Source organism: Hippopotamus amphibius, chromosome 6 (assembly GCF_030028045.1).
Source record: "Hippopotamus amphibius kiboko isolate mHipAmp2 chromosome 6, mHipAmp2.hap2, whole genome shotgun sequence".
NCBI classification, from domain to species: domain Eukaryota; kingdom Metazoa; phylum Chordata; class Mammalia; order Artiodactyla; family Hippopotamidae; genus Hippopotamus; species Hippopotamus amphibius.
Genome location: NC_080191.1, coordinates 15690025 through 15709297, shown reverse-complemented (window position 1 = coordinate 15709297; position 19273 = coordinate 15690025). Strand labels below are relative to the sequence as shown.

The following is a 19273-nucleotide window of genomic DNA, read 5'->3' as shown; positions in this document are numbered from 1 at the left end:
GACCAGGCCTGTGGCCAGGGCGCGCTCCCGGGCGGGTGCGGGCGCGCGCATCCCCTATTCTGTGGGCTGCTCTCAGCAGGCCTGGCCTCCCACGTCCGGATCAGCACCTGAGCGTCTTTCCCTGAAGCTACTGCCGTTGGCTGCGTCTTCACCCCGCCCTTCTCTGTAAGGTGAAGACCTGGAGGGGGTGATTCCTATTACAGGTGAAGGAGAGAGGAGCCCTGAGAATGGGTGAAGAACCAAGTAATTGCCATTGCCGTCACCAGCCAGAAAGCCTGGCTGCTGCTCACTTTATACACGGTTCCTTGCTCTCAAGTCCCGTCTTCCCTCAGCTTTCTGGATTCTAAGTTTAGTTCACTTAAAGTTATCTCATCTAGTCAGTCCTTTTGTCGGACGAACCCCACCGAAAACAAAATGGCTGAAGATGCCCTGGCTCAATTGAAAATCAGGACGATGACATTAAGAAAAATCAGCCTCAAGAATGTGCTGTATTTGTGTACAGTTCTAGACTGAAAGCCGGGCGTGCAGAGGCGGTATGAGTTAATAATGTGTTGTGACTCCTTTTTTCTCTCCCATCCCCTCTCTCGTAAGGAATGTGTCTTGACGCCTCATAGAACCATGTTTCGTAGAGAGGCAGCCAGTAGTGACCCATTTATACACTGTGCTGGCCAAACTACTTCCGGAGCTCTACGTTCACCTCTAGATCAAGCACTTGAAGAAGACCTCAAAGAAGCTGGAATTATTTCACAGAAGAGCAAAATGATGAACTGTACTCAAAAGCATGACAAATGATGGAGTACTGTTTGAACTTGGGAAGATTCTCATAGAAGAGCGAAAGCTACTGGGACTGTCTCCAAATATGTGAAAACTCTTCATGTGACATAGATTTGTTTCATGTGGTCTTAAGAGATGCCGACTTGAGAGAGACAGATTTCAGATCCTGAAAAGATCTCTTTCTAGCACTTGCCAGAGAAGGTATCTGCTTTAGGTTACATGGAAGCCTTGACCACTGGATTTGACTTGAAGTAGATTGTGAAGGCTTTCTGAATAGGTGCAGGGGAACCAGGTGTCAAGAGAAGAATTAGTTGATGGTTTTGTTAAAGGTATTTACAGCCCTGGGAGTCAATCAGCTCATGGTTCCAGCCTTAAAAGAATTTTCAGGTTAGCGATAAGACAAGACAAATGTATCAAAAGGTAAATAATGCAAGGAGGCCATGTGATAATGAGAGGTACTAATAATAAGTTCTAGAAATTCTGCTAACAGATTGTCCTCATCACAGTTCCAGAGACTTAAGGGACAAGAAGGAAATTGAAAATTGACTGTGCTTAGAACTGCCCTGTCCAGTAGGGTAGCCACTAGCCAAATACGAGTATTTGTACTTGAAATGTGGCTAGTTCAAATTGAGACATGCAGTAAGTGTGAAATACACACTAGATTTCAAAGAGTTAGTACAAAGAAAAAATGTAAAATAGCTTAATTCTTATATTGATGAAATAATATTTGGTAGATATTGGGTTAGTATATTAAAATTAACTTTACTTGTTTATTTTCACTTTTTTAATCTGGCTGCTAGAAAAATATTAAATTACATAGATCTCTTGCATCTTGTTCTATTAGATAGTCTTGACCTAGAAGGAAATATATTTCATTGAACTCTAAGAACTATGTTTGTACCCTTTATAGTCCCTGGAGGATTTTCCAAAACATTAATGGAAAGACAGTCTGATGACAAGATTCCTCAAGAAGAGGAGGAGGACTGTCCATAAAACATGCCATGAACAAAGACAAGGACACAAGAGTGCGGATGCATTCTATGGTGAGTAACCTGTTTGTCCATAATGGAAGGTTCATATTAGAAGGTAGTGACAATAAAGTCAAAATTAGCTAGAAACTGGTTTGTAAGGAGAGACTCAACTTTGAATTTAGGTATTTATTTCTATAGGCAATCAGGATTTGGCAGTTACAAGATGAGATTGTAAGATTATCTTGGCAATATTGAGTAGGGTGGGTTGAAATTAATGGGTGGTTAGGCAACCAATTAACACTCATTGTACTTAAAAATGTATTATACTAAAAAATGTTCAGTAGAGGGTTAATTTAAATAAATTATAGCACATCTCTAAAGTGGAATCTGTATTGTTTGATGTGGGAACACATAAAGATGTACAATTGAGTAGTTTACAAAACAATATATATACACAATATGAACCCATATATGTAAAATTATATATGTATGTGTATGTAACTAGATCATTTGACTAAAATTACCTTAATTATTACAAAATTGTCTCAAAAACAAAATCTCAGGGTGGGGTGTTTCCAACATATTTTTGGTGACTCAACAAAGTCATCCATATTTTTAGCCCTTTCATCTCTATGTTCCATCATATTAGCGTGTTAGCCTTTCATCTCAGCCTTGTCACCTCTTGGGTTGTCTTGAGATGGGTTAATAATCTCCAAACTCATTTCCAGCCCATCAGTCTCTTAGTATCTCAATATGTAAGACCACTAGGTCTGCTCAGCTCATTAGTGTTCCACAGCCTTAGCTTATACACCTTTTTTGGTTTTATCTATTCTCAGTCCAGTGTGCCACCATTTGCCCTAGCTTGCAACATTGGGTCTTAAAATTCCATCTTTGGAAGTAAGCCAGAAAGAGAAAAACAAGTACTGTATGCTAACTCATATATGTGGAATCAAAAAAAAAAAAAAATGGTACTGATGAACCCAGTGACAGGGCAAGAATAAGGATGCAGATGCAGAGAATGGACTGGAGGACAGGGTTGGGGGGGTGGGGGGCAAAGGGGAAGCTGGGATGAAGTGAGAGAGTAGCATAGATATATATACGCTACCAACTGTAAAATAGATAGCTAGTGGGAAGTAGCTGTATAACAAAAGGAGATCAACTCGATGATGGGTGATGCCTTAGAGGGCCAGGACAGGGAGGGTGGGAGGGAGACGCAGGAGGGAGGGGATATGGGGATATATGTATAAATACAGCTGACTCACTTTGGTGTACCTCAAAAGCTGGTACAAGAGTGTAAAGCAATTATATTCCAATAAAGAGCTAAAAAAAAAAAAAAAATTCCATCTTTGATGGACCCCAGAGCAGTTCCTGACCTGCAGCTGGCACTTAATGCTGGGGGTGCTGATTAATAAAAGACTCAATTCTAAAATAAGCCTCCCTAAACTTTTTAATGAACTATGTTGGAAAGGAAAAAAGATCACTACCATGGCAGACTATTGGTTGCCTACCCAACCACCATTTTTGCCCTCTTTCTTACTTAATAAAGTGAATTTGTTAGAGTACAAAAAAACTAAAGAAATGTGAGCTGCTCCCATTACCCTGATAGTAATTCTGTGTTGTAGAGGTCGTCACGTAATGAAAGGATGGTCAGCTAGGGAGGATTCTGCAATATGTTTTACCCAAATGGCAAAATATATGATTATGAAATATAGAGTTATTCTTGGGTTTCTGTTCAAGATGGTGGACCTGGCATATAATCTGCCAACTCTTCTTTCTTTGACAGTACTGAAATAAAAATATAGAAGTAGAAAACCCAAAGAATAAATAAAAGAATAAAGATATGTGTGTTTGTATGTATGTGCTTGTGTGAGAGAGAGGCTGGTAGGTGGAGAAGGGGAGAAAGTAAATGAAATTTCAACAAGTTCCTGGAAGACAAAGCTAATAGTGGTGGTTTGGTTAGTAATAACACCCAAAACCATTGCCTAAGAAAAGTATAGTGAAGAAGCTACAGAAGAGTTGGTTGGGGGCATGGCAGAGGGCAGAAGTGAGAATAAGGGCTGAAAATGGAGAGAACACTCTAAATATGGTACAGCTGAATCAGTCACCACACACATTTCCTTCTCTCATGCACACTGAGAGCAGGCAAAGACACTTCTGCCACCAAACAAAAACAAAAATGAACAAGACCCCAAAGTCTCCCCCAAGTTAACTGTACAAATAGTAGAGAAATGAAAACTTTTATGTTGACAGCAGACAGCAAAACCACTGTTGTTCTGGCATTCAGGGCCAGCAGTCAGAGAGCCAGCTACTTGCCTACCCATCCTAAAGTGAAACCTGATATTTGGCATTTCTGGCCCTGCCCTGGCCATTTATTCACAATTTCCGCATAGCAGAAAGAACTGGAAGGCATCCTACTTACTAAAAGCAAAGGAAAAACCACATCAATGACCAGTTTTATATATATATGAACATTTAATGAAGAATCAACAGGTAAATCAGAAAAATCACCATTATGAAAGAGAAAGACCAAAAAAAAAAAAAATAGAATAACTAACTCTAAAGGAAGTAGTTAAAATTCATGACATAAAAAAGGGCATTTTTAAAAAGCCCTCCAATTCATATACTCCAGTAATCAGAATATATTGGATTTGTGAGACACAAACACAGTACTCTGAAAAAAAGAGCAACCAAAGAATGAAATAGAGTTCTGAGATGCTTAAAACATGATTACTTAAATAAAAAATATATTGGAAGTATTGGAGATAAAAATCAAGGAACTCTAGAACATAGGTTATGAAGACATAAACAGAAAGCATGAGAAAAGATGAGTCATGGAGCGCCAACCCAACTGGCTAACATTCAATCAGTAAAAGAGAAAGGGACTTTTTTTAAGTGAGGGAGAAAGAAATCAAGAATAAAAACTAGGGGATTGCCGAGACCAGCTCGGCGACTCGAGGCGAGTGACGGGTGCCGCAAGCTTGAAGAAGACACAGACTGAAGAGAAAAGTGGGACCGGGGGGCTCAAGACCTCTCGGATCAAGAGCCCCGCTGACTCATCCCAGGCTGCTTTTATTGAGTTCGTGGGCTAACATTCTCAGGTTACACTCATAAACAATCAAAGGCCTCACATGACTGAGGCAATTATCTTTGTTTACTTCCTGGGTCCGAGTTGAGCAGGTGTGGATCTGAGCTGGGGGTGGAGAGCAAAACAGCTCTGGGGGCAGGAGACCTCTCTCAGATATTGGGGGTCTGTGCCCCACCCGTGTTGGCCCCTCTGCGACTGTGCCTGTCTTAGGTTGTTCCTCCCTTGAGGAATCTTACCCGTCTCTGGCTAACCAGTCATCCTCCAGGGCCAAACACGGTGATATAAGGAAGGCTCTATGCACCACCCCTGTTGGCCCCTCTGCGGCTGTGCCTGTCTTAGGTTGTTCCTCCTCTGAGGAACCTTACCCGTCTTTGGCTAACCAGCCATCCTTCAGGACCAAACAGGGTGATATTAGTCTCCACGCCCCGCACCCTCAGCTCCTCCACTGCTCAAGAATCCCATCGCTCGGCCCACATCAAAAAGGTTCCCGAATGTCTTCCCACAGGGGATAATAATAATAAACCTGCAAATTTCCAAACATAGAAGACCTTTTTCCAACAAAGAAATAAAAATCAGGCCTATTCAGCAGCACTGGATCTAGAAGACAATTACAGAATATTTTCAAAGTTTTAATGGTAGATATTTTTCAGTCTAGAATTCTTTACTCATTCAAGTTATCAATTAACAACAAGAGCAAAGTAAGGATATTTTCAGATCAGCAAGGATGCAGAACTACAGAACACTTTCCTCCCATGTGATCTTTTAGAAAATTACTTGACCAAATACTTCAGCAAAATAAGGGCAAAAACCAAGAAAAAAAACATGGAATTCTGGAAAACATGTGTCAATCCTAGAAGTAGGCAAAGACAAAATCATGGAAGAGGGCTGCACTTCAAATCTAAAGAGGAAGCAGTATAGATGGAAACAAGAAGAAGGGTTCAAGGAGCAAGATCTTAGAGGAGAAAATGCTGGGGCAGGGGCGGGGATGGCAGAGGGGGCATTCAGAAGAATAGATGGTAGGATAGGGGATTTGAAAAAAATGAAGTTGTAATAAACCTAATGGTGCAAGGATAAAATGTAGACGGGGTAGTTCCTTAAAGGAAATTCAGAAAAAATATTATCAGGAAAAGGGTCAAAACAAAATGTATCCATTACACCTAGGATTGAAAGGAAGAAAGAGAGCTAGCAAAGGAGAAGAGTGGTCAAAGAGATGTGAAGATATATACAATTATTATTTTTTAAAAAGTCATCAACAAGGTTAATTCCTGCTCAAAGTCAAGGAGAATAGAAGCTGAATGAATGTCCTTGGAGGTTTCCGTGATCAATGAATTGGAAGCACTTTTAGTACCCTGATAAAGATGGAATCATATGGCAAATGTTAAGTGAGTAAATGAAAAGTGAGAAAATTAAAACACTGATAATAATTTTTGTCTGAAAAAGCAGGACAATACATGGAAGAAATAGTAGGGTCTGAGAAAGACTTTTGTCTGTGTGTGTTTTTAAGATGGAAGGTGGAGGGGGTGGGGGGTGAAGGGGAAGCTGAGACAAAGCGAGAGAGTAGCACAGACATATATATACTACCAACTGTAAAATAGATAGCCAGTGGGAAGTTGTTGTATAACAAAGGGAGTTCAACTTGAGGATGGAAGATGCCTTAGAGGACTGGGATGGGGAGGGTGGGGGGGGACTCGAGGGAGGGTGGGGGGGGAGTCAAGGGAGGGAGGGAATACGGGGATATGTGTATAAAAACAGATGATTGAACTTGGTGTACCCCCCAAAAAATAATAAATTAAATAAATAAATAAATAAAAATAAAATAAAAATAAAAAAATAAAAAATAAAAAGTTTAAAAAAAAGATGATTGAACTTGATGTACCCCCCTCAAAAATAATAAATTAAAAAAAAAAAAGATGGAAGGTGGGAGAGGGCGTTGGTAAGGATTGATAGAGGAAAAGAACCTATAAGAAAGAGATGAACTAACTAAGGAAATAATGAGGTGAAGGCCCACAAGGATGCACTGAAGACCATGGGTGAGGTTAATCTTGGTAGAAGGATATTTTTCTGTGTGATAGGACAGAATAAGTAGAGGATGCTTGAATATACAGGAAAAGTATAAGGTATTGAGGTATGTATAGCTACAAAAATTTCAAAGTTGAATATACAAAATGAAAGCTGTGTATTCTTTGGCAGCCTTGAGGTTATGAACTGTTCAGTGGATATTTTTAATTATTTCTTCTAAGATTATAAGATATATTAAATTTTCATTTAATATTACAAAATGCAGACAAAGGCCAATTTCACAGATGCGGTCAAGGTTAGATATTAAAAGGCAATACCACTCAAAGTCAGTATAAAAATTTGTAATGAAAACTACTAGTCACACGGTTCTTATTGGCTACTTTAATTTGATATCCAGTTGGTTGCCCAAATGCCAGGTGACACCCCATGAGAAGTGTGAATATGCATGAGTATGTGTGTGTGTGAATAGGACTTTGGGGGGAAAAGATTAGAGGTAGTTACTTTCAAAACTAATCATTTTTAACTAGCCTTTTGATAGCAAAAGCTAGGTCTGGTTTTCTTATACAAGCAAATGATACACGCAAAGTTTGGGGCTGAAACGTGTTTATACCTTAAAGCACTGTGTGGGAAGGGAAGAATCATTCCGTGCCAGCTGTTGCCATTCTATGATTACCCTCATGGATAAGGTAGGAAATTGGTTAAGCTATATATAATGAGACCCAGAATAACAGTAGTTTAAACAATAGACACCTGACATACAGGATGCGTGCGTGATGCTGGAATGCCGTACTTCTCGATTTATTCATCCAAGTGTGCAGGCACCTTCTTATTACTCTGCCATTTCTAGGCAGAGTGTGTTGTCTTCATTTAGTAGTCTGAGATGACTCACAATCGTGGCCATATTCCAAGTAGCAGTCCAAAGGAAGAGGAGGAACCAAAGGACATCCCCTTGGGAACTGAAAGTACATCCATCACTCACAGTCACATGGCCATACTTAGTTGCAAGGGAGGCTGGGAAATGTACTGATAGTTTTTGTTTCAGGCAGCTCTGTACTAAGTTAAATAATCAAGAGGTAGGAAATATTTGGAGATAAATGTTTCACCCAGAATGCTTTTCCTTCTCAATTAAAGCAAATATACTGGTATTAAACGGATAAGAATAGCCTCTCTTCCCTTCTTACCAGAACTGAGCCAAAGGGAACAGAAGAGAATGTCAAGAATAACTTTTATCTTTTTCTAGCATGTAAAAAATGAGCTCATAAAAAAAAGCAAAATGAAATCCTGAATAGTAATTACTTTAAGGATTAATTTTTCCTGAATTTTAAACTCTTCTTAAGCATGTTCAGTATGGTCAAAGTGAAGTTTTCATTCATTCCACTCACAAGTAATTAAGCATATATCACAAAACCCATACTTTGCTAGGAAGTATGAAACATTCCAAAGAAAAATGTGATATGATCTCTAGTCTCAAGGAACTTAGAGGAGTTTACAGTTTGGGTAGAAGACAAATTTAACACTCGAGACTATTTAAGAACACTTAAGTGCTGAGTTTTGTGATACTTTATGAGCGCAGAAGGAATTCAGAGTGAAGATAGGCCATATCTGGCTGCAAGACATTTAAAAACCTTTGTGGAAGTAGTGAAAATTGAACTGAGCCTATAAGAATAGGTAGAATTTATTTATAAAACCTTTCAGATGCAAAATCACGGAAGTTTTATTTGTAGGATTAATCCTAGAGAATAAAGACATATTGAACTTTATAAAGTCCAAGCTGTTGCTGATGATAGCCTAAAGGCTAAAAATGACTGATTCGGTCATCTATAAACAGGTGTCATTTCTGTTTTTTTGCTTTAAGTGTGTCCACAAGTACTAATAGAATGCCTGACACGTAGTAGACACCAAGTGTCTGTTAAATAAATAGAATTTTCTTTTTACCCTCAGTGTTTCTTTTATTATGTGACTAAGGACTTAACACTTTTCTATTGAGGTATAGCTTTTTTTAAAACACTCAAATGTACTAAAGTGTACAAACCTTAATTGTACAGTGCCATATACCACCTCATGTAACTACTACCCAAATCAAGTTATAGAACATTTCTAACTCTCCAAAGTACTCTTATGACCCTCTCAGTCAGCACTCAAATCCCCTCACCTCGCCCCAGCCACCCCAAAGTAGTCACTATTCTGATTTCTGTCAACATAGATTATATTCATAGTTTTGAAATTCATACAAATAAAATAATATAGTATGTCACTAAACATTTTGTCAGCTTTTTGCTACCCTGGTCTTAATTTGTGGGGCTTGTTGATACTTGAAAAAGATATTTCCACCCTCTATTTTAAAGTCTTTTCTTGTGGGAAAACCCTATAAAAGTATGGAAAAGGTGTTTATTATGTAGTAACATACATTAGAGTTGTCATTGGCCTTTAAACTTCAAAGACAGGTTGTGCTTACTTTAAAAGTAGGCGAGGCCAGCGTAACTCCATCCTGCACTATTATAGTACAGCTTGGTACTTCCAAAATGACAGTCAGGTTAACTTGCTATGACTTTTTTACTCAAACAAATCTGGAAATCCCCTATGAGAAGTTTAGGTCAGCTACAAAGTTAGAGGCACTGCCCTTACACAAAACCACCCTCACTTCAACACCAACTGCAAGTTTGCAGGGGTATTGGGGGTGTGATTCCCCAAACTACCTCAGTGTCAATAATTTGCTAGGAAGACCCATAAGACTCACTGAAAGCTGTTATACTCATGGTTATGGTTTATTAAAGGGAAAGGATACAGATTAAGATTAGTCCAAAGAAGATACACACATAGCAGAGTTCAGGAGGGTTTCAAATGCGGAGTTTCAGTTGTCTTCTAGCCATGGAATCAGACTGGAAGGAATCAGTCATGGTACTATTCCAACGTTGATGTGTGAAACACGCACAGAGTACTGCCAATCAGGGAGGCTCACCTGAGGTTGGTGTCCAGCGTTTGGGGGAGACTTTATTAGGTAGCATGACTGATTGATTGATTGATTGATTGATTTCTCACTTATTTAATCCCAGTTTCCAGGTCCATGGATACTTTGTGACTCAAAGCCCCCACCCTAAGTCACACAGGTGGACCTCTGAAAGGGCCAGCCCCCAACCTAAAATTATATGGGTGTGGCCAGTCCCCACCATAAGTCATATTGTTAGACAACCCAGTAGGACCTAAGGCCCTCAGGCAAACAGCAGATACTGTAAAGCTGGGGGCAAAGACCAGGGCTTCTCTTTGGGCAAGCCCCAATTCTTTACTACGTACCCCTCACATCTTCCCTTCTCTCACAGGAGAATTTGTTGTTTTCAAAACCTGAAATTAAATTGTTCGTACAAAAATTTTTTTCTCAATGAGTAATTTCCTGAGTCTGTATTTTTCAGGATTCTAAATTATTATGAAGCATCTTAACATGCTTGACAAGAGAGTTAAGATTGAAGCAGGAGTACTAACATTTTCTGTCTCCCCTAATTGTCCAATATATAAAAACACAAGGATTCTACCAAGATTATGGACTTGTACTTCTTTTGAAAGTTGGGCAATAGCTACAAAATATAACTGAGAGTTTTCTAGGAGCTATAATATGAGAACTGACAGTACTGAAAAACAAGGCTGAGTTAGCAACATTTCAGTGATTTTGATGCTTGGGGATTGAGTAAGACTCCCCTAGAAAGAGTGTAAACTTCCAAAAACCTCCATAAAGAAGGGTGAAATTGTCTAAATCATCCCTATATTTTGAACATTTTTTTCTTTATGTGAATGTGTTGAGGAATCATCTCTGAGGAACTCATACCATTAAGGCTTAAAATAAATTTAAAAGATTTAAAGGGTTAAGGTGCCACTTACTATTTATGTCAAATTTCTGTTTAAAATAATTTTTGTTACTATTTTGATAGGTTTAGTTCTCTTCCTAGTTTAAAATGAGTTGTGATTTTTTTTGTCCCTGTTAAGAGATAATAAGATACAAAACTTAAATTGAAACAGACTGGAAACTGAAACTCCACCTTAACAGGACCAGAACAATTAAAGTCAATCAAATCACAGGTCAGCAGGCAGGTATTATAGAGTCATTGGTCAGGACGGGCAAGGTTCAAGTCAGGCATACAATTCTGATTTCAAAGGCTCAAGAGGCTCAGGCTAAAAGCTGTATCTAGCTAACTCTGTAGATTGATTTGAAGGTTCATTCAGCCTTTCATTCGACTGATATACTGTATATTGAATACCTACTACGGGTCAGCAGACACAATAGCAGAGAAGACAAACACTGCTGGCTTTTAGGGATGGCAGCTAACATTCATTGCCCATCTATCTGCTCTTTGCCAGGCATTGTGCTAAGCACTTCTTCCGAAACTCTATTATTCTCACTTTTATTATCTAGATTTCACAGATAAGGAAATTGAGTCTCTAAGAGGCTGACAATCTGACTGAAAGAATGTATCTAAAGGCCTCTTGGCCCATCCTCCAAAGCTGAACTTTCTTACTAGCAAAAGGCCTTTGTAATGAACATAATTCCTCAGTATCTGAAAAAGTATCCTTCTCTTCTCTATCACTTTCAGTTCCTGTGCTGGATACATTAGCCCCATCTTTTGGCAAGATGTGGAATTTCACAAAGGAGGACTTGACCTGGGACTGCTGACAAGAGTCAAGGGTTACCTCGTTCCCTTCTTTCTTGGTTATCATCTAGAGTTCTAGTATTTTCTAGACCAGAGGAAGGAACTCGTTTTGGTTACAGCTCTGTCTGTTGGTGTTTATGTTGCTATTATGCAGAAGAAAGATGGAAAAATAGGGACAGATAATTAATTTTAGAACATTAGTACTTAAAATATATATCTAAGGTTGCCTAAAAATAAGTTTTTCCTTAAAAATGTGATGTGGATTTCATCAATTGCATCATTTTAAAATTTAAAATCTAGGTGCAATCAATGTACAATGATTAAAAATTGTCTTTGCTTGAACATAAAGCCTCAGAGTTACACAACTCTGAACAGACCTGGTTATATAACAACCACTAAAGTGAACTTTAGAAAATAAATTCTGACATATACGCTGTATGGGAGAATTTCTCCTTGTAAGCTTTCACAAAGACAAGAAATTATGAATATATAAACTGTATAATTATAGTGTTTCCTTTTGTAAAAGCAGAAAGAGTAGAATATCCTCTCATAATGTGAGACTCTGAAAATAAACAACCATATCCTAGGTGTATGGAGACCACCTTCCACAGAAATGAATGGGGGTTACCAATGCCCACAGCTGATGTAAGTCCCAGAAGCCATCTTTTTCTCTTCAGCCATCTTCTAACCTAAATGAACCACACTCAACTTCCCACACTTATCTGAGGAAGCCAACATCTAAGATATTACTTTTATTCAGTTACTTATGTTTTAAAAGTGTTAAAGCAGGAATTTATTAAAATCCATTTATATAAAATTCGTTTATATGTTTTACAGACAAAAAATGTACATAGTCCTCAATATTCAAGCAATCAAATCCATTCTCAGAAGTGCTTTAGAGGAAGAGAGACTTCTTTGCCCACCCCCCAAAAAGATGCTTTTGTTTATACTCCTTTGAGTACCAAGGCCTTAGAGTTTTGGCTTCTTAGTTGTGCTATTCAAAGACCTAATTGAACATACCCGTTTTCATTTCTTATATCTCCACGTGGCCACCATTTATATTTCTTAGAAAAAATTATGTTGTTTCCTGTCTGATGACTTTTTTTAAAACTGATGTTTTAGATACAGTTAAACTGGAATCTTTTTTCACCCCCTTTAAGATTACTTCAGCTCCAGAAAGCAACCTGTACATTCACAAATTGGGCAAAATATTTTGTATTTGTTTCCTGTGGCTGTTGTAACAAATTACCACAAACTGGGTGACTTAAAACAACAGGTATTTTTTTCTCTCACAGTTCCGGGGGCCAGAAATCTAAACTCAAGGTGTCGACAGAAGCTGTGCTCCCTCCAGTGGCTTTGCGAGAAAGTCTGTTCCTTGTCTCTTCCACCTGCTGGTGGCTCCAGGTGTTCCTTGGCTTGTGGCCTCATGGCTCCAGTCTCATTGCCTCCCCCTCTTAGGTCTCAGAACTCTCTCTGCCTCATGTCTATAAGAATGCATGTGATTGCATTTAGGGCCCATGCAGATATTCCATGCATGGGCCCTACATCCTTGATTTCATCACATCTTTTGCTGTATAAGGCAGTATCCCCAGGTTCTGAGGATTAGGATGTGGACATGTCTTTTGGGGTAGTCTCTATTCAACCTACTACATGCCCCTTTTTTAGAGCACATGGCATCCTGTGAATAATAGCTACTATTTAGTGGAGATTTGTTATGTGTCAGCCTAGTAGCCTTTTACCTATGTAATAAAAATATGACTGTATTTTTATTTGAGCAGCCTCTTCCCTTGCACCCAGCCCACTATGAGAACAGACTCAGCACTTCTTCTGGCATTTCCTGAAAAAGCAAGTCCAACTTCAAAAACATTGGCTAGTAATGTAAATGTTATGAAGTTTTCTTTGGGAAATGTACCTTGCACACAACAGAGCAAATTTTAAGCCACCTTCTTAATTAGATAATTTTTATCTCTTTCAAAATCTCATTCTGCCTCCATACAGACTCTAGATCTTGTCTGCATCTCTCCCTTTGCCTACATTGATTCCCAGTTCCTTTATTGTAATGGGGCATTTTGTTCAGGACTTCTCAGTAAAACAAAATTATTAAAGCTATAAGCTTTACTTCATTTCTTTAAAGTCCTTCATTTGTTATAATCATCAACAACAACCCTAGGAAGTAAGATTTTATAGAGATATAATAATAACTTATCCAATGTCATATATTAGTAAATAGTAGTCTAGATTCAAATCCAGATCTTCTGCTGCTGAAGTCTATGATTTTAACCATTATTGAAATAATGGTTAATTTTGACATTGTATTGAAACATCTATTCTGCACTTGGCTTCTAGACAAATGTTTCCAAAGAGAAATCTCTCACTCGGGATCCCCTAGAAGAACTAATGGATCAGAACCTCTGGGAACAGAGCCAGGTCCTACATTTTTAACAACCTCTTGGGCGGTTCTTATGCAGTCACTTCAAGAATAAAGCCTGTGGTTGATTTCTCTTTGTGGTTATTTATCTTGTCATTAGTTACTTAAATAGTGCCAAGTTCAGAGCAAGAATAAAAGTAAAAAACTCTGCTCACATGCTCTGGATAAGGAAACAATACTTTTCAGTAATTGCTGCCTCCACAGGAGAAAAATCAGCACTAAATTGACAGTGTGAGGCCTCCTAAACTGTGGACTATGTCATAACTCAAGAAATAACACATTTCATTAAGAAAGAACCTGACGAAACAACTGAGTGAAGCATCACAGGTTCAGGCTCTTCCCACCTCCATATTCCTTCCTCCACCAGCCTAAAAACCAGATCTAATTATATTTCTTCCTTTGGGGTTCAGAAAGAGTATGGGCAGACCATCAGACCTGATGGTAATATTACCTAATGGTAATGTTACAGTAATATTGTATTACATTTCGAGATCTTTATTTCGATTCATTGTTTTGTTACAAAAGATAAGTCTCCAAAAAAATTTTACCAATAAGGTACATGGATGTCATATTTTTCTGAACCCTTGAATTTCTCAGATGTTTTTTAGTTGCTTTCAAATGACAGACAGCATTCCCAGATTTTAGTCATTGGTTTTAAAAAAAAAAAGGTTTGTTTACTCAAAACTTAAAATGTTTCGCTATCTACTAACATTTATTGTTTAGCAGAGGAAACTGGAGCAATGCAATTGCCCCTGTCTTGCAAAGCAGTTTTCCTCATATGGTATTTATATAAAGATTTTCCTTTAATAAATTTTTTTTCTATAATAAATCTACATGCAAATTTCTTTTGGATTTTTCCTAAGAAAGCTCTGAGCATTTCTCATCCATATACTCACATCTTAGGGGATTCTTTCTTGAGCTATGTCTTCAATTATTATTCAAATTATTCTAATTTCTTAATTGAAAAAATCTAAAGTTCTTATATTGCATTTTTATTCTCTTTCAAATTTATCAACTTCTTTACAGTTTTAAAAAAAATCTATCCATCTATCTATGTACTTGTGTGTGTGTGTGTGTATGTGTGTGTATACACATATGTATATAACTGGAAGAGGTTGGACATTCAGTAGTTCTTTTTCTGCTCTGTACTGTGCATGTTAATGTTTCTGTTATATTATTTATTCCTTTGCATTGTTTCTTTATTTTACCGATTTCATCTTATTCTCTTCTTGTTTTAATGTCACCCTGTTTTCTCCTAATGGTCTACTCTTCTTTGATATAGGTCAGAGACTTGCCAGACTGAGTATGTCAACTGCTTTTCTAAAATCATTCAGTTTCCTTGATGAAGGTGCCAAGAAAATTCAATAGGAAAGAGTCTCTTCAGCAAATAGTGCTGAGACAATTGAATATCCATGCAAAAAAGATGACACTGAACTTCTGTGTCACACTATACACAAAAATTAACTGGAAATGGATCACAGACCTAACCTAAATGTAAAAGCTAATACTATGAAACTCCTAGAAGAAAGTATATGGGATAATCTTTGTGATTTCTTGGATGTGACAGAAAAATACAAATGATAAAAAAAAAATAGGTAAATTGGACTTAAAACTAAAAACTTCTGCATCAGAAAGTAAAAAACAAAAAACAATTCATAGAATGGGAGAAAATATTTGCCGATCATATATCTAATGAGACATATCCAGAATAGATAATTAACCCTTACAACTCAATAGTAAAAAGATAGATAATCTAATTAAAATGGGCAAAGGCTCTGAACAGACATTTCTCCAAAGAAGATGCACAAATGGCCAATAAACACATGAAAAAAAATCATAAGCTATCAGGGAAATGCAAGTCAATATGACAATGCAATACCATTTCTCATCCACTAGAATGGCCACAACAAGGAAAGTAGGATAATAACAAGTGTTGGAAGATGTGGAGAAATTGAAACCTTCATACACTGCTGGTGGGAATGTAAAATAATGCAGCTGTTTTGGAAACAGTTTGGCAGTTCCTCAAAAAGTTAAGCATTGAGTTAACATGTGATCCAACAATTCCACTCCTAGATATCTACCTAAGAGAAATGAAAAGTAAATATGTCCACATAAAGACTTGTATATGAATGTTTAAGCAGCATTATTCACAATAACCAAAAAATGGAAGCAACTCAAATGTTCATCAGCTGGTAACTGTAGATAAAATACGATGGAATACTCTTCAATAGTAACAGGCAATAAAAGAAGAACAAAGACTTGTTGCTACATGATACAACACGCTTGCCCAAGGCTGGGGGCAGCGGGCTGGGGATGGGAAATGACTGTATATGGGCATATGGTTTTTTTAAATAATGATGGAAATGTTCTAAAATTAGATTGTGGTGATGGTTGTATATGTAAACATAAAACCTTATTCATTCAATTATTTCAATGAATTTTATGATATGTAAATTGCATTTTAACAAAACTATTAAAATCACCTGTTCTTTTATATGTAATAAATAATTTTCCATGATCCACTGTTTGTTCAATTTAGTATTTTTTCTGTCTCTTGAAGTCCCTCTCATAAATACTATGTTGATTTTTTTACCTTCGTCTTCAAACGAGGAGAGTTCTAGTCAACAGACTAGGCAATAAATGACATCCATTTAGTTTCTCAAGCCAAAAAACTTGAGTCATCCTTAACTCCCTCAAAGCCCACATCAAATCCATCTGTATAAACGTTCAGTCCTGTCAGCTGGTTCTACCTTAAAGATACATTCATAATAGACAAAGTTTGCTGAAAAGTTCCATATTAAAGGAGCCTAAAGAGACATGACAGCTAAATGTAATACTGGATCCTGTACTGGAAGGGAACAGTGCTTTAAAGGACATTGCTAGGTCAACTGACAAGTTTTGAATACGAATGGCAAATTAGATAAAATTAGATACTCTATCAAAGTTAAATTCACTGATGTAGGATTTGTACAGTGGTTATATAAGGGATGATCTCTATTCACAGAAAGTACACACCGAAGGATTTAAAAGTAAAGAGTCATGATGTAAGGTGAATATATTACCCTCAAATAGTTCAGAGAAACTATTTGAGTGAAGCTTGAGAGAGAGAGAGAGAAATAAAGCACATGGCTATGTTATTAGCAACAGGTGAACCTGGTGAAGGGTATATTTGCAGGTTTCTGTATCTCCAGAATCTAACCACAGCTTACCACCAGTGCAAAACAACCTACCTCAAAGCCACCATGCTTATTACCCTAATTCCAGTCTTGCTAATGCTACAGTCTCCTCACCACACGGCAGCCTGGATGAGCCTCTGAAAACATAAATAAGGCCATGTCCCTATCCAGTTCAATGCAATGGCTGCCCACCAAATGTGTAATAATATCTAAAGATCTCAATGGCCCAATGTCTTGCCCTTTGGTTAGCTTTTTGATGTTACCTTCACCCTCTTCTTCACTCTCTTTGCTTCAGTCATCCCCTTCTTGCTATTGTTGAAAACGCTAAGCAAGTTCCTGCCTCAGAATCACCACTCCACATTTATATTCATTAATACTCAGATTTTTTTGTAGTATGTTTGATATAAAAATCTTGGATGTTATCTAAAAGACACTTTCAGTATTTTTTATTTTGCCATAAGATTTTAAAAATAAAGCAAATAAAATATAAACAAATGAAAACTAGGTCATAGCTAGCAGCTCAAACAATATAGTGGCCATGAATCTGAAGATATAAACAATAAAAAGTAACTGTTTTCATATTAGAATCTTACTGCAGTTTAAGCTGCCACAAATTTTAATACTATTATAAAAATTCATTTTACTTCATCTTTTTAGAACTGGTGTTTAAGAAGTTCTTATGGGAAAAGACCATATTTTTAATATTTCCTCGTAATGAAAAAGGTCTATCCATGTATTCAATCTTATGTTATTGTATTTTATTGAAGTTATTTGTTGGAAGAATAAACGATTTCTCAAAGGAAACAAATTATGTATTATGAATAGTGAAATAATCCTATCTGAATGTTTCCATTGAATGTGTATTAATTTAATAAAATTGCACATGTAAGCAGGGCTTTATCAGCCTGCCACTATAAACTCAGGGGAAGGAAAACTACATTTAAGGAATAAAAGGTAAGTGAATGCATAATCAGAATTTAATTTTGTGCAGGATTTAAGTGCATTCAAATTAGAAACCAAAAATGGCATATCAGAAAGCAGAGGAAGGGCAAAAAGTCATTTGGTGTTCTATGCAAGAACACTGAGGATTAGAGAAAAATTTCAAATCACAAATGAAAATTGCAGGAGGATAGGGAGGGATAGAGTTAGGGGATAGAGGTGATTAGGAGGTCACAGATAGAGATTTCCCTGGAACACACTCTGTTCTAATCTGTGTTGAGTGACACCTTCCTTTATCATGTCTAGCATGGAAAGACTTTTTTTTTTTTTTGGTTCTTTTTTTTTAGATACATGAAGTTACAGCTCCATTTCCCAAAGATACTAGATTCTTTGAAGTGCTTTATTTTAGATGTATCACAATGGAGCATTTTTAGGGCAGTGGCTCTGTGAAACTACATGTTATATGAGCTTATGCACTCATCTCAAGTAATTAAAAGTTAAATAAAAAATATATAGGTGAGGGATATACATTTCAAGAAATATGATCAATTGCCCAAACAACATTATAACACCAAAAAATAAATATAATTCATCACTAGTCTTTCTGCCTCTCTATGAAACCATATTTTTGTTTTTCCAGTATTCTCTTAACGTTTTTGCCCAGGTGATTATAAAAATTATGTCTAGTTATATTGATGGGTTCAGACTTTAAATGTTTAAATATAAGCATTTATGTACTTGGCTTCTTAGTATTCTAAAATGTCATTTTAATGCATAATATTTCATCAAGAGAATGAATAATAATTAACCCTTCCATCATTTGTGAATAGTCAGGAGGCATATATACTCAATTTTTTGGCAATGTAGGGATTTTTATTTTATTTTATTTTATTTTATTGGCCACACCACATGGCATGCGGGATCTTATTTCCCCCACCAGGGATCGAACTAGGACCCCTTGCAGTGCAAGCAATGCATCCTAACCACTGGACTGCCTGTGGAGATTTTTTAAAAACATTAATCTGTGCAGTTTGAATTAATTGCAGTTTTCAACCTAGTGAATAAAGAGTTGGTTAAAACAAGATTAGGAATTCTACAGAGGGCTGTTGACCCAAAGGGGGGAAAATCAATTGGATATTAAATTTTTTCATAGTGAAATACAAAATATTCAATTATTTAAAAAATTCAGAACAAGAGAAATAAACCTTATTTAATAATTAAGAAAAATACTCCAAGGTATACTT

The 19273-nt window shown here is 37.1% G+C and overlaps 1 long non-coding RNA gene across 2 annotated transcripts; it reads left to right on the top strand.

Moving 5' to 3' along the window:
• Positions 1-16: 16 nt before the first annotated feature.
• On the top strand, positions 17-16422 carry LOC130856073 (uncharacterized). 2 transcript variants are annotated; one of them, XR_009054424.1, is made up of 3 exons: positions 17-170; positions 1685-1817; positions 11430-16422. It is a non-coding gene; the product is annotated as an uncharacterized LOC130856073 (long non-coding RNA). The 2 variants fall into 2 exon arrangements; XR_009054423.1 differs by having other exon boundaries at positions 17-1194.
• Positions 16423-19273: the final 2851 nt, after the last annotated feature.